We start from the raw sequence: 14,973 nt of genomic DNA on the forward strand, positions 1-14,973 counted from the left end.
TATGGCTGAGGAGTATTCTATAGAATACGTGTGTCACAAGTTGCTGGGTCCAGGACTTGAATTTTGATTGACCGTGTGGGAGTTCAGCACTTTAACCCTCATGCCGTGTGCTGGCCCCTGTAATACTATTACTTAACTAAGAGTCTATACATGTTTATCTGTCTTGCTGGTTCGGCCTGGTGTTGTCAGTGAGATCCTTGTGCAATCCCAGAGAAGACCGACCCTACCTCAGTGGACTATTAATGCTGCTCTGGGGACCAGGAAACCCTGGGTCTGGATTGCCTCCTTCATTTGGGTGGGAGATTGTAAGTTCTTTCTTTCCTGTGATTCTTCTCTAGTCCTGAGATCTTCAAAAAATGTATCTTGCTTTACTTTCCTTCTCAGAATTTTCTTTTGTGGGTTTCTTGCTTTATTTCTTAGGTTTATGATTGTACTTTGGGGAGTAGAGGAATGGTGAAAGATGAGGCCACATTATCCCTTCTGGACTAGAGGTTTCTGAACTTAGTTTCATCTTTGAATTTTAGCCGCAGCTATCTCAAGACACTGAGTATTTTCTACAACTGGTTTAAAATTTGATCTAATGTTCTAGTCCCACATAGTTTAGTTGTGGAATTCCAGCATGCTCTTCAGTAAGTTGTTTGATTAATGAATACCAATTGTAGTCTGAATTAGAATACTATACTATTTAATTAGCTAAGTCTTTTATCCCTCCTATCAGTTTGTGGGCTAATTGATAAGCTAAAGGTCAAAGAAGAAAGATAGAAAAAACATTAATCAGAAGTTGGAAGTGGACAAAGTGAATGGTCTCCTGGGAGTCAAGCCACAGAGGCTTTATTGTTAATAATGATTTTTCCTAAAGAGTTGGAGATATCAGTATACCCATTATGTGTATCCCCAGGGAACAGGGGAGTAGAAAAGGGACTAAAGGACCATCGTACAGATATTAAAAGTAATTGGTTCTTGGAGGATAGAACTGAGAATATTTTTATTTTATTTTTTGTCATCATTTTTCATAATTTAGCAATATATTGCTATAGTTTTGATGTAAACCCCCCCCATTCATGCATTAAGATCTGATTGTAATGTGACTAAAAGGATTAAAATTTATCCAATTATTGTGTTGGAGAGTGGGCCTTTTGGAAGGATATTAGTGACCGAGTGCTTATAACAAGGATTTTATATTTACAAGGATAGGAAATGAAGCAGATAGAAGTCATATGGATACAATCTACATCTATTCTAAATTCACTCATCTGCTTTTTTATGATGCCTTTGGGCTACCCAGCTCCTAAAATCAGGAGTCAAATAAACCTCTATCTTTTGTACTTAGGTATTTCTGTTAGCTTTGTAATAGCCGACCAAGACATAAGTGAAAGTGATTTGTTGTTACGGTTGTTCTTTATTTGTTAAGTGCATGTATTTAATGCAATGTTATGATGGAAACTTATATTTGCAGGTTGTTGCTCCCCTGCTTACTTCAAAAGTTCAAGATAGCATAGTGCTTGATGACCAAGTCACTGGCATCCAGAAATCTAGATAAAAGTCCTTGTTCTTTTGCTGGTAACTTATTGTAATCTTGGGCAAATTTCTTAACCACTTTAATCTTGGCTTCCTTATTTATAAATTCAGGATAATGATACTATTGTGATGAGGATAATTGATGTAATGCATTTGCACTACATAGTGGGGACTTGATATTTTGTAACTGTTATTATTTCATTAGTGTTGTCACAACCATGTTTCGAATCAAATCAATTCAATTTGAGTAGCAGGCATTAAACATTAGGGTTCTGGGAGAACCAAAAGCCCTTTGTAACTCCCAAATCCCTGATCCACTGTCATGATAGCACTAATTACTAACATGAGCATAATCAAAAAACCCCAAAACACAGTACCTAGGATTTATACAGAGAACCCTCCAGTCCCTTAGCTGTAGCTTATCTTAGTCCAACACCTATACCTTTATATGGCTCCACAGGACTGAGATGTTGGATTATTGAGGCTAACACAAATGATAATTAATGAAACATTTAGCTCCTTTACTTAGAAGGAATAGAGGTGGTAAAACATCTGATTCAATATTACCCAAAATGCTTAAAGCTGAGTCTCTGGTTAAATCACTTGGTTAACTTATAAGATGTACTTACATTTTCTTTTTCAGTATTTGGAAAAGTTGATAGGCAAACTGCTTTCAAAATAATAGCAGAAACATAGACCCTAAAAACTAACAACCAATGGGCTTTTCACAGTTCATTTACTTACAGGTACAGTATTTTATCGTTTTATAATGAAATTATAAATAGCAATGACAAAGATCCACTAATATTGCAAATTTTTGAGAAATTTGTGCTGGAGTCTGATTATGGAGAATTGAACCAATTACCTCTTTAACTATTGAGTCATCATAAAAGTCATAATGCATTTTTTTGCATAGAAACATGTAGAAAAATGTGTCATAACTTTTCCAGTGACCCAGTATATATATACCCATACTTGTAAGTCCTTTATTCTTATATACCCATACTTGTAAGTCCTTTACTCTTTAAAGTTATGAGCATATTTCTGAAAACTTAATAATAATCAGTGTTGCTCCCAAATAATTTAGCTATGGAATGGATTTTGCAAAATTAGAAACGCCTAACCTATTTTTATGTAAATTGGTCCACTTGGGCATGCTAAGCTGTTAACTCTCACAAGCCTTTTGGGAATTTTAGGCAAGTAAGTCATTTCAGCTTTGTGGATAAATGAAAAGGTCAACTGTGAGACAGGAATTGCTCCAAAATTAAATGTAAACAAAAAGGATTGGTCTCTATGGAAAAGTTCTTTTAAAATGTGATAGGATATTCACATTTATAAGAAAAAACAAAGCCATACCTATGATGAAGCACCAGGGAATCACATGCAACAAGAAGGTCATTTTTAAAAATCTCTTGGTTAGGCTATCAGGTGGCATGGTGGTAAAGGCACTGGACTGACTATGGTTTGAGTCCCTGACCTGGCAGCTGGCTTTCTCACTCTCTCTCTCTCACATGCACATGTGCCCTGTAACAAAATTTTAAAAAATAGTAACTACAACACATACATTAAATAAATAATTATTTAAAATAGAAATAAATCAGGCATTTTGTGACAGATTTCATGAGTATACTTCACATTTTTTACTTTGGTATATATATGTTAAGTTCTTAGGGACCAGCAGTTAGCGTAATGACTATGTTGCTGGACTCCCACATAGTTGACTGCGGTTCACATCCCGGACCCGGTGGCTTAAAACTCACGCCAGGTGTGTGTGCATGCTTGCCGAGGATCCGGAGAGGAGAATGGAGGAGAAGGGACTGCGGCATGGCCATCCCCCCTGGGGGGTGATTTCTCGCTTTCTGTCTCTCTGTCTGTCTCTGTCTATTTGGCAAGCAGACGTTCCCTATAGCAAAAACCTCTAAAAAAAAAGTTCTTATTCATTGCCAGAATTTGTCATACATATAAGAAATTAGAATAATGAAGATCTAGGGTCACACTCACGGAGTTCTGGCAGTTCAGTGACAATACACATGTGTAATGTAATTTCAAATGTCTACAGAATGTGGACTATAGATGAAGGGAGTGGACAGAGTGCCAGGGCAAAGCGGGCACATTAAAGTTTTCACTGAAAAGGAATAATCAACTAGCAGTCATTATATTTGGTCTGAAATACAATAATAAACATTATACTGCATTAATTTCTTAACACATGCAAGTGTGCTAATTATCGTACTTAGTCCTTTACTGCTCTTAAAGTAGGACATACTACCTCTATCTCACTAATGCGGAATGGATAATAGAAAGGGTAGACCTGAGATTTGAACACAAGCATCTTGCTTCTAAAACCGTTGTCCCCATCGCTTCACTATGCTGCCTCTCACGTGAAAAGAGAAACATGGCTGGCAGAAGTCAAATTTGTAAAACCCAGATGCATGAAACGGAATTGTGCATTTGGAAAGTTAAAAATAATCTAGCATATCTGAAGCAAAGCCTGTATTCAGGGAATTGAAAGGTCTAGAGGGTTGGATGGCAGGAATAGGAGCAGATGAGGTGGGTCTATACACACCGCAAATATGGAGTGAAAAGTGATGAAATAAGTGATGAAGAGCAAGGAGACCAGATGAAAGATTTAAAATAACCAAGGTAAGAAATATGACTGTGGGGCCAGCCTGTGGCATGGCAGTTGAGGCCACTGCATCTTACATGGGCAATTGCTGGGTTCCTGTCCTGGACCCGACAGCTTGAGAAACACTCCAGGCAAATGTACGTGTGCCCAAAGTCCAGAAAGGAAAGGACTATAGCACAAGCATGCCCCATGGGAGGGGCTTTTGCACTTTCCTTCTGTCTTGCATTCTCTCTCTCTCTCTCTCTGGTGAGTACACAAAGCCTCTGGCAGATTAATTAAAACAAAATAATAACTAGGTAATAAATTAGAAAGAATAATAAGTGTGTAGGGTGAAGCAGAGTCGGTAAGGATAAAGAAATGAGAAACTGGTAAAAAAAAGGTAAGGAAAAAGTGGACAGGATTTGGGGATGTACTGGATCTGGTGAACGAAGATTAGCATGATGTCTAGAGTTGTCGCTGAGTAACTGGACACATGTCAGTGCCACAAACTAAGCACGAGGAAGACAGTCAGTGTCCTTGCACCGTTGTGGGTGTCACCTGCATCATTAAGTAATGCCCACATCTAGTGAACACTTCAGAATCATTCTCTACCAACAGAGAGCTCTCTGAGAGAAGTATATTGCTCTCTTTGTGTGACACTAGGTTACTTGGCTCTTTTTTTTTTCAGGGCTTAAAGAATTTTTTCTTTTTGCTAACTCATGTAATGAAACAAAAATTGAAAAAAAAATCCAATATCATAGTTTTTTTCTTTAGACTCAGGACCAGAAAATCTATCAACTTGTTTTGAAAATATACCACATCCTTCTTTTTTAGGTTTTAACCATAGGGCACATATGCTCACCAGGGAGAGATAGACAGACAGTCAAACAGTGTGAAGGAAAGTGAGAACTCATCCCCCAAGGGGGATGGCCACACCACAATCCCTTCTCTTCCATTTTCCTCTTAGGAGTTTTGGCATGCATGCACATACACCCAACATGATTTTCAAACCACCAGATCTGGGACTTGACCACAGTCAGCCATGTGGCAGTTCAATGCCCTAACCACTATACCACCTGCTGGTCCCACCACATTCTTTTTCATAGACATTCAAATATTTTGCAAGCAAGATCTTACAGATAGTCACATTAGGTCCATGGGGTAGGCCAAGGAACCATTTATGCCTATTTTAAAACAGTTAACAGAAGGTTAAGTGACTCATTAGAACTGGAAACAAGCTTAGTTTCTGAAGTCAGTTTGGTTCATGTAAGAGCAAACACCAAATGGCTTCATGACAGGGTGTAAATCAAAGTTTACTGATAACTCGATATCACTTGGCTTTTTAGTCTTAGTTTATTTGTAATAGTGAACTTAGGAATGAAAGGAAGAATTGAAAATTCAGGAAGGCAAAGTAGAAAGTTTATTTTTATTTTTGGGCATACTCACCTTCTGACCCATGCAGAACTGCATGGGTATAAACAAAAATCTCAAGGTGATCAATTCAAAGAACTATCTACAATATATTTGGCAGAAATATTTACCATGTAAACATGCGTTTGTATTATATTTCATTCAATATTCAGTCTGGCCTTATGTCTTTTTATGTTTTCTCATTTTATACCTTGGTCATCTAACCTAGTCTCTGCTAACGAATATGATTTCAAGCTTAATCTTCTCTGAATTCTAGACCTGCATTTGGAATTCTTAGATGATTAATAGGTTTCTCAAAATTAGCATATTCAAAGCAAAGTTACTGATTGCCTTTCTATTCCAATATTTCTCCTCCTACAGACTTCTCCAAATAATTAATTGCAACTATGTTCTTCCTGTGACTGAGTCATCCTTAATTCCTCTCCTTTACTGAAACCAAAAATGGTGACTGACTAAATCCTGCCAGCATACGTAAAAAATCTATTTATAGTCCAATTACTCTCACCTCCTCCCTTGCCTCACCAGTTCAAAACACCAGCCTTCTTGCCTAAAAAATTATTATAGATTTCAAAGCTGTCTTCCTGATTCTATTTTGCCTCCAAAGTCTATTCCTACATAGCAGCCAGAATGATCTATTAAACTGCCAACTTTCCCGTAGTCACTGACGAGTTTAACGAAAAATGCGGAGGTTGCGTATATACCTACTTCTTCTCATTTATGCTGATCTGGTGAATTTAGTAACTTTGCCTAAACTTACCTTGAGACTTCAGTAAATTTCAGTGGTAACATTATGTCACAGGTGTTTACAAACTGATAGCATGAGGAAAGCATTTAGAAATAATATGATGCAGCACTGAGTCACTGATGTGTGTGCTGTGTGTTGTGTAGCGCAGGGCAGGAGAATACAAAACCACTTTAAAACAACATCCCAACAAACACTTCTGAGAAAATCTCCAACGGGGGACTCTTTTCAGCATCATCTTCAGGATATCGAGTGTGTGTATGGAAAGAGGTAAGGGAAGAGACTTGAAATGTTTCCTAAATTCTAAACCTAGACAGTGAAAGAAAAATAAAATGGGATGGGGAGAAAAATAGGAACATAAAGTCGGAGCAAAAAACAAAAAAGAAAGAAAAAGAGGTTTTGGTTATCGTAGAAGAATTAAGGGCAAAACTATCTAGACCTCTGACCATCTCGTTTCTTGAGACTTCTGGCATTATTTATTCCATTAGCTAAATTAATTAAGCACTTCAATTAAAAGTCTCCTAGATGGATAATCAATCAACCTTTCACAGTGCCTAAATTAATCTCTAAGGAAACATCAAATTTGATTATCACAGTTTCTTGACCCATTCACACTCACACATACACACATAAACTAATTACTAAAGTCATTACTTTGGTATCTCAAGGTTAATTATTTGTTTTAATTTATTTTTATTTTTTAAGGTTAATTCTTACTCTGAGACATTCTATAGAAGCACAATCATTTTCTTTAAGAGTCACATCTTTATAATATAGGTACTACTGTTTACTTAATTAATGGATGAGGAGAAAAAGACCTATGTGTTTGTGACTTGATCACAGGTCCCAAACTAATAAATAAGAAATCTGGTATTTTAACCTAATTTTTTGGTTTCTAAAACTACTGAAAAGAGACAGACTTTAGTTCTTAAAAATCTTGATGCAGCGGCCACCCCCCCGGGGAGTGATTTCTCGCTTTCTGTCTCTCTGTCTCTCTGTCTCTCTCTGTCTGTCTGGCGAGTGCACGCACTCTATAGCAAAGAAAAAAAAAAAACTCTCCGGAAAAAAAAAATCTTGATGCAGATGGTCTTTTCTTCAGTTATGAATACACTAATTGAAAATTTTGCCTGTTAGTTTCTACCTCTGTCTCTCAGGTTTCCCTGCTATAATATGAAGAAAAAACACATTGTACTTTATAAGAACTTGTGAGACAAGTAAATAAACAAATGCATGTAAAGTCCTCAGAAGAGCCTGGAAGGTAGCACATGTTCAGTAAGTGCATTCACGAAAATGACGAGGATGGTGACAACGATGACGCTATTGCTGTTAGTGGCCGAACAGATTTCTCTCCAGTCAGTGACACTTTTATCTTTAGTGGAGACAGCTTTTTCTTAGTAACAATATGTATAGTAGATGCGTGCGGTTCAGTTGAAGTAAGACTATTCTGTAAGTAATTCCTGCACTGCTGTTACTGCTTTGCTCATCCGACTATAATTTATAGCACTACTCCTTTGCGGAAATGCATCATGATGTCTATCCTAAAAGATGAAAATGAGTCTGATTTCTCCTGTCTTCATTGTAACTCTGGGAAACTTCTTTGTGTCATGTCTTCTATTGGAGTCTGGGGAGAAGACATCCAAGAGGAGACCAAGAGATACACCGAGACTCCCAGAGCCCATTAGCAGACCTTTCAGGAAAGATTTGTACTTTATTTCTGAAAGCACTAGACTCATCTTCTCTCATGCGTTCTGCTTTTATACTTACCCTAGATATAGCCAGAATCTTAAGGGGTTACTGAATCCACTCTGTTGTCTAAAAGATTGTTTTCAGATCATTCAAAGTAATTATTAATAAAGAAACTCTGGCTTCAGATATAGAATCTAGTTAAATTTATGTTTTTTTTTTTTGAGAGATTTTCACTGTAGGGCGCGTGCGCTCACCAGACAGACAGAGAGAGACATAGAGACAGAAAGCGAGAAATCACCCCCCAGGGGGGATGGTTATGCCGCAATCCCTTCTCCTCCATTCTCCTCTCGGGATCTTGGGCACGCACGCACACGCGCCTGGCGTGAGTTTCAAGCCACCGGGTCCGGGACACAAACTGCGGTCGACTACGTGGGAGTCCAGCGACATAGCCATTACGCTAACTGCTGGTTCCCTTAAACTTATTATTTTTAACACTTCTTTTTGAAGCACTTTTTTGTTTCAGTGGTTATCAGTGACAAGAAAAACAATATAATTTTTTTAAATAAAAATACTTCATTTGGGGGAAATTTGTTCCATTTTAAGATGTCTCCTTTATATTTAGCTCAACATTACACCAGTGATAGAGCTTGTCTTCATGATTAACAATTGCATTCAAAAACATAATTAGTAAATGGAGAAAATGCAATTCAACAATATATTCTCAAACTTTACCAAAATCATTATTACAGACTTACTAGCAGAAGTTTGAGTTGACCGATAGTGTTCCTAATCTACTTCAGCTTTTCATGGATTTTATGAGGTGAGACTTTGAAGGTCATTATTATTTTTAAAGTTTATTTATTGATTGATCTATTTAGAGAGATCTTCCCCCCTCACACACACACACACACACACACACACACACACACACACACACACAATAGGGTCTTCATACAGCTTTTTATCCCTAGTGTCAGCTGGCCTGGATATTGGACACACACACATTCTGTATGCCCACAGAGGTCCCATGACCTTTCCCATATGGGTCAGTTGTGTTAGCATTATACTAACCTTGGCTGTAGGAGATTATTTTTTATGTCGGTATCATGAAATTAAGAAACTAGGCATAATTAAGACACTAGACGATCAGAACTGGAATACGTTCTGAATAAACAGGAGCATTTTCACTATAGAGTAGGCTCCCTGTAAAGAAGGTGGACTTGGGGTTAGTAAGATAGGTATGATACACATGGAAATCACCTTATTGTCAGAGCTGGGTAGAAAACCTCAGTGCTAAAATAGTCTACCACTCGGCGAAGTTCAGCCTAATTCCATTACAAGCAAATCTAACCATTCAGATTAATGACACTCTGATTGGAAGATAGGCACTACTCCTAAACTAATGCAAAGTTCATATCAATGACATTTTTATCATCCAATTTAATTACTAAGATGACATCATCCATTTTCAGACTTCAAAGTATACTTTGATCTTTATATTTTTGATCCTTGAGACTTTCAGAGAAAGGTAGAACAAAGGTAAAATTTCTGTTTTTAGATAAAGAAATTAAGGTAAATGAATGAAATAACATAATGACACACTTTATTTTCTGTGTACTAAGTTGCCTATGATCATTTTATATGCAAAAGCTCCTGCTTTATTTCAAATGGTGTTTATCAAAATATTTGTGAGTAATAGGACCAGCAGATGGTGTAATGGTTAAGTCATTGAACTCTCACGTAGTTGATTGCACTTTGAGTCCTGGACCTGGTGACTTAAAACTCATGCTGGAAACCTGTGCTTGTGTGCCCAAAATCCTGAGAAGGAAATGGAGGAAAAGGGACTGCCATGTAGCTATCCCCCCTGGGGGGGGGATATTTCTGTCTCTCTGACTCTCTATTTCTCTCTGGCGAGCGCACACACCCTAAGGCAAAAGTCTCTCTCTTTCTCAAAAAAAAAACCTAAAACCCAAGATAGTTACTTTCTTAAGTGAAAACTAATCATCTGACATTTGGCTGATGGAGGAGTTGGCTGCATCTCCTGATGCCACTGTCAAGGGCTAAAGCTCAGCCATCCTAAATATGCATACAACTGGGCAGCATCAATCAACTGAAAGAAGAGCACAATTCCAAGCACACCTACTACTGAAAAACAACCTAAAAAGTAGAAGATTGGAAAATATAAAAGTATGGAGAACAATTGTGGGTACTACGGACAGTGTGGGAGGAGAGTGGGAAATAGGGAATGCTAAGAGGAAGGGAATAACGAAGAAAAAGAAAGAAGCAAAACATTTAAGGGATACAGAAATAGAAAATCATCTGATGATAACATGTATGATAATACCTTTAACTGAATTAATATACAATGTATTCACACTGGGAAAATCCACTTTACAAACTGAAATGATGTATAGTGGTTGAATATATAATAAATAAATAATCCATGGGAAAAATAAAAATGCGGCATATTGTATTAAATTTTGTATTAAAAAAGCTTTTCTATGTAGATGACAAGAGGTAGACTATGGGAAAAATAATGGACATATCAGAATAGTCAGGGTCTATTTCTTTTTTTAAATATATATATATGTGTGTGTATATATATATATATACATACACACACACATATATATATATAATTTTTCCAAAAGAATTTATTTATTTATTTATTTATTTATTTTTCATTTTTCTTTTTTTTATTATTTTATTTTCATTTCATTTTCTTTTATACATTCAATCACATTATTATTTGTCTTACCAAATGGATATTTCAAGAGCTGAACATTTCTCCCTAGTACATTTGATAAAAAAATAAAATATCTTCAACAGATAATAACACATTTCTTTGTGCCATTAATGCTTTACCTCCCTATTTTTCTTCTAAATGTACTTCCTCAGATCCTCCTCTTTCACACACACTATATCTGGTATTTACATCTGTATACTGTATTTCTATATCTGTTAACCAATTAGTTTCAGTCATAGTGTGCAGACATTCGATATATATTAAGTGGGGACATACAATGCCTCTCCTTCATAGCCTGGCTTGCTTCACTCAGCAGTAAATCTTCCATGTTCATCCACTTTCAGTCAAAATCCAGGGTTTTGCTTTTTTATGGCTGAAAAGTATTCCATTGAGTATATGTGCCACAGTTTTTCTATCCATTCATCTGTTCATGTAGCAGGTTCTCTTTCAAAGCACTCAAGGAAATAGCATTTACAAAAGAAGCTCGTATTCATTATTGGAAAAAAATATAAAGACTAATACTAAAATAGTGATTCATAGACTGTTCTTTCATTCTCAAAAATGAAGAATCACTGGCAAATTTAAATATAAAATAAATAATAAAAATAAATAAAAGGGTGAGACTATGAGTCATCTATTCTATGCAACTTGCTCTTTTGGATTATGATCATTTTTGGATAAAAATCTGAGTCTAGGTCAAATTCAACTAGGGGTCAAGTTAACCCCTTTGGGTGATTGAATGTAGACCCATGAGCCCTGGACAGTGTTTGTTTTTTTGTTTATATTTCATTGAGCACAAGCATGGTGAATTGGCAACTGTGGACAAAGAGACGTGAAAGGAGAAAAAAAATAAAGACAAAGGATCACTCAGCCCTCCGCAGAACATGGCTATTGTCACTTTGTGCTTACAGTCACAATTGGACAAAGAGTTGATAAGAAGAACCCACATGTAACAACTGGGCTCAGCATTCATTCTTTCTCACAACCCACTGTGTAGCAGCAGGTCCCTCTTTTTCTATCAAGGTTTCTTAGCTCTGCCTAGGGAGAGATTCCTTTTCTTGTTCACAGATAGCTGGTCATATAAGCCTTTGGTGCCCAGATGACTGCTAAATCTCATAACTGTAATGAAATAAGACATTTTATGTGCCCCATGATGAAAGTAGCTTCCTTTTAGAGACCAGGATGTCTAACTTTACAGAGAGAGCCTAGAGTCATGAGGACAGAAAGCATAAATTTCCCCACTAGGTCACCAAGAATGAGAGTAAATGGAATCATTCTAGCTTCCTAGACTCAAGTTCCTAGAGACAAATATATTTTCTGTTGGGATTATTTTGGGAACTGTCTGGAGCCAGAGGCTGTGGACATCAACCTGGTAGTGATGCAGGCTAGAGATGGAATCTGACACATGAGACTGAAGCCTGGGCATGTGTGGTCTCACTTGGCACCTGGACTCATACTGTAAGGCTTAGAGTCTGAGGCTGTGAGGACCTACTGGGTGCTGGCTTTTACTGTGGCAGACCCAGTGCTGAGATCCAAGGCTACATTATTTTCTCACTCCCTCCCTTTCCCCTAAATGGATGGAGTCTCTTTATGCACTGTGTTGCCTGCAAGTGATGTAAAACCATCCTTCCTTCCTTGACTGTGGCCCAGAAAGTTTCTATTTCTTACCTTTTGACAAACTTGAATAAAAATACCAAACCAACCACTTCATGAAATAAAAATGACGTATAACACGAAAGTTCCGGGCTGGACAATGGTGCAATACTAACACATGATGCTCTCTCTGTGAGACTGAACCACATGGTTCTAGGTTTGCATCCAGAGACCCTCCTGAGTTCAACACACAAGTATGAACACCCATGGGGCTAGATGAAGCTGGGGGTGGATCGAGACCCTGTTAACAAAAAGATGCTGTCTCTCTTCCTCTCTCTCTGTCTCTTTCTTTCATAGAAAAGATATATAAATGAAAACTTTAAAAAGAATCACAGGGAACCAGCAGTTAGCGTAATGGCTATGTCGCTGGATTCCCACGTAGTCGACCGCGGTTCGTGTCCCGGACCCGGTGGCTTAAAACTCACGCCGGGCGCGTGTGCGTGCGTGCCCAAGATCCCGAGAGGAGAATGGAGGAGAGGGGATTGTGGCGTGACCATCCCCCCTGGGGGGTGATTTCTCGCTTTCTGTCTCTATGTCTCTCTCTGTCTGTCTGGCGAGCGCACGCGCCCTACAGTGAAAATCTCTCAAAAAAAAAAAAGAATCAGAGAAGTTTGGTTAGAGAACTATCATTTCTGTGGGTTGGCCAAATAAACTTCCAAGGCAAAATTAACTGTGAAGATACTGTTAATGACCCCAAATTCCTTGTTGTATTTATTGTCCCATCAGTATAATTCGGTTGACTCAACAAGAATTACTTGGCATCATTCTACAACTGCATGTGCAAGCAGAGCGATAGGATTTACCCCCAATATGCAAACTTATTTACTTTTCACCCACAATATGTCCAGATTTATTATGCTATGACTATTTCATCATATAAGTCAAAAATTACTTGTAGTATAGCTATGCTCATATTGACTAATTCACTGGCACAAATGATTTCCCCTGAATCTTGCCATTCTGCTGCTATTCACTATTAGGCGTCCTTAGTTAACATTTCACTGTAATTAAAAGTGTAATGAAAATATATTGCATTGTCAAGATTATAATCATTTCTGTGCTAAACTGGGGCTGTAGTACTGTTTCTATGGGAATGCAGTACTGTAATATTTAAGTCCACAAAGTTTCTCATTATGTCTTAAAAGGATTAGCATATCGAAACCATTGGTTTAGAATTATAACAGTTTTTAACCTTATTTATACAATAAACACTCCAAACAGATGTTTTTTTGAAATAGTTCTCAGAAAAAGGCACTTGTTTACTTACACTAAAGAATGGAAGAATTTGGTAATAGCATATTCTTAAGGCTTGAAGTCTATTCATATCTTTGGGTTAATTACACCTCAATTAAGGCAAGTTAAGCCAAAATAATTATTATGTTAGTGAAATTCATTGACATTACATTAATATAATCACTCTGACAATGTGCACTTGGTCTTTAGGTGAGGAAAGTTATTTCCAATAATCAGAAAACTAATAATAAAATTTCTCCCTTACACTGAATCTCAATACCAACCCTTAAATTAGAGCTGAAAATGTGCTTTAGATGGGAGTTTTATTTTCCTCAAGGTACATATTAAAAATTTTGCACATAGGCATAATTTAATTTATACTTATTACCTTCATTTGTGATAACCTTCTAGTGACCACTGCTGGCCAAAAAGTCATTATCACATCATTATAATAACTCAGCAAGTTTTCTGGTAGAAATCACAGTTGACATCGGCATGGTGGCTCATCTTATTTGAATCTTCAGTAGGAACTATTTATAGCTCTCTTCTTATTCCTATATAAATCATGTTCCTATGTAATAAAAAGCAAAATGATCACCTAAATCCTAAATGAAACTAAAAAGGGGTGCAACCCCAATATATCATTTCACAGTATAGATAATGTAGGTTTATTGCAGAGAATGACTGGTTTAAGGCCATATGGGTTGTGATTTCATTAATGCCACACCTAGTCCCTGAACCCAGAGTTTCTGACTTCAAGTCCAAACAGTAAGAAGACAATACACAAAAAACTACAAACTGCAACAATAAAAAATCGTACTATATTCGTCCTGCTTTTCTATGGAATATTATCTAAACTATGGTCCATTCTTTCCATTTAAATTTTTAGCCTAGTTTGGAGCTATAGTTATGTATTAGAAACATACAATTTTTTTTGTCTGTCAATGCCTAGAATTTCAAAACAGTTAGATATTTAAAGTGAGCAATAATGAGCTAATGTTATTTAAGTATATCTGACCGATAAGTGAAGTCACCAATTTCTCCCTCTCTTTGCAGATTTATATGCTCTGTAGTGTTCTGTAAGACAAATCTTGTCTAATGTAGGCCTCTTCTCAAAAGATTCTACCATTTATAAAGGCTAGAAACAATACGGATAACTATTTTACATAGCAGTTGCAAAAAAGCATTTCTCAAATCCTGAAGATGAACATTGTACTAACAAATCAAAAGAGATATAATTACTTACTATAAATACTATGTACTTAATATGAATCGAAGCATCTCGCCTCCCCCTATATAACAAAATGTGTTTATATGTATGGAAGGAACTGCTTTCTCCACACTATACTGACTGACTAC

Source organism: Tupaia chinensis, unplaced genomic scaffold (assembly GCF_000334495.1).
Source record: "Tupaia chinensis unplaced genomic scaffold, TupChi_1.0 Scaffold000196_1, whole genome shotgun sequence".
Lineage (NCBI taxonomy): Eukaryota > Metazoa > Chordata > Mammalia > Scandentia > Tupaiidae > Tupaia > Tupaia belangeri.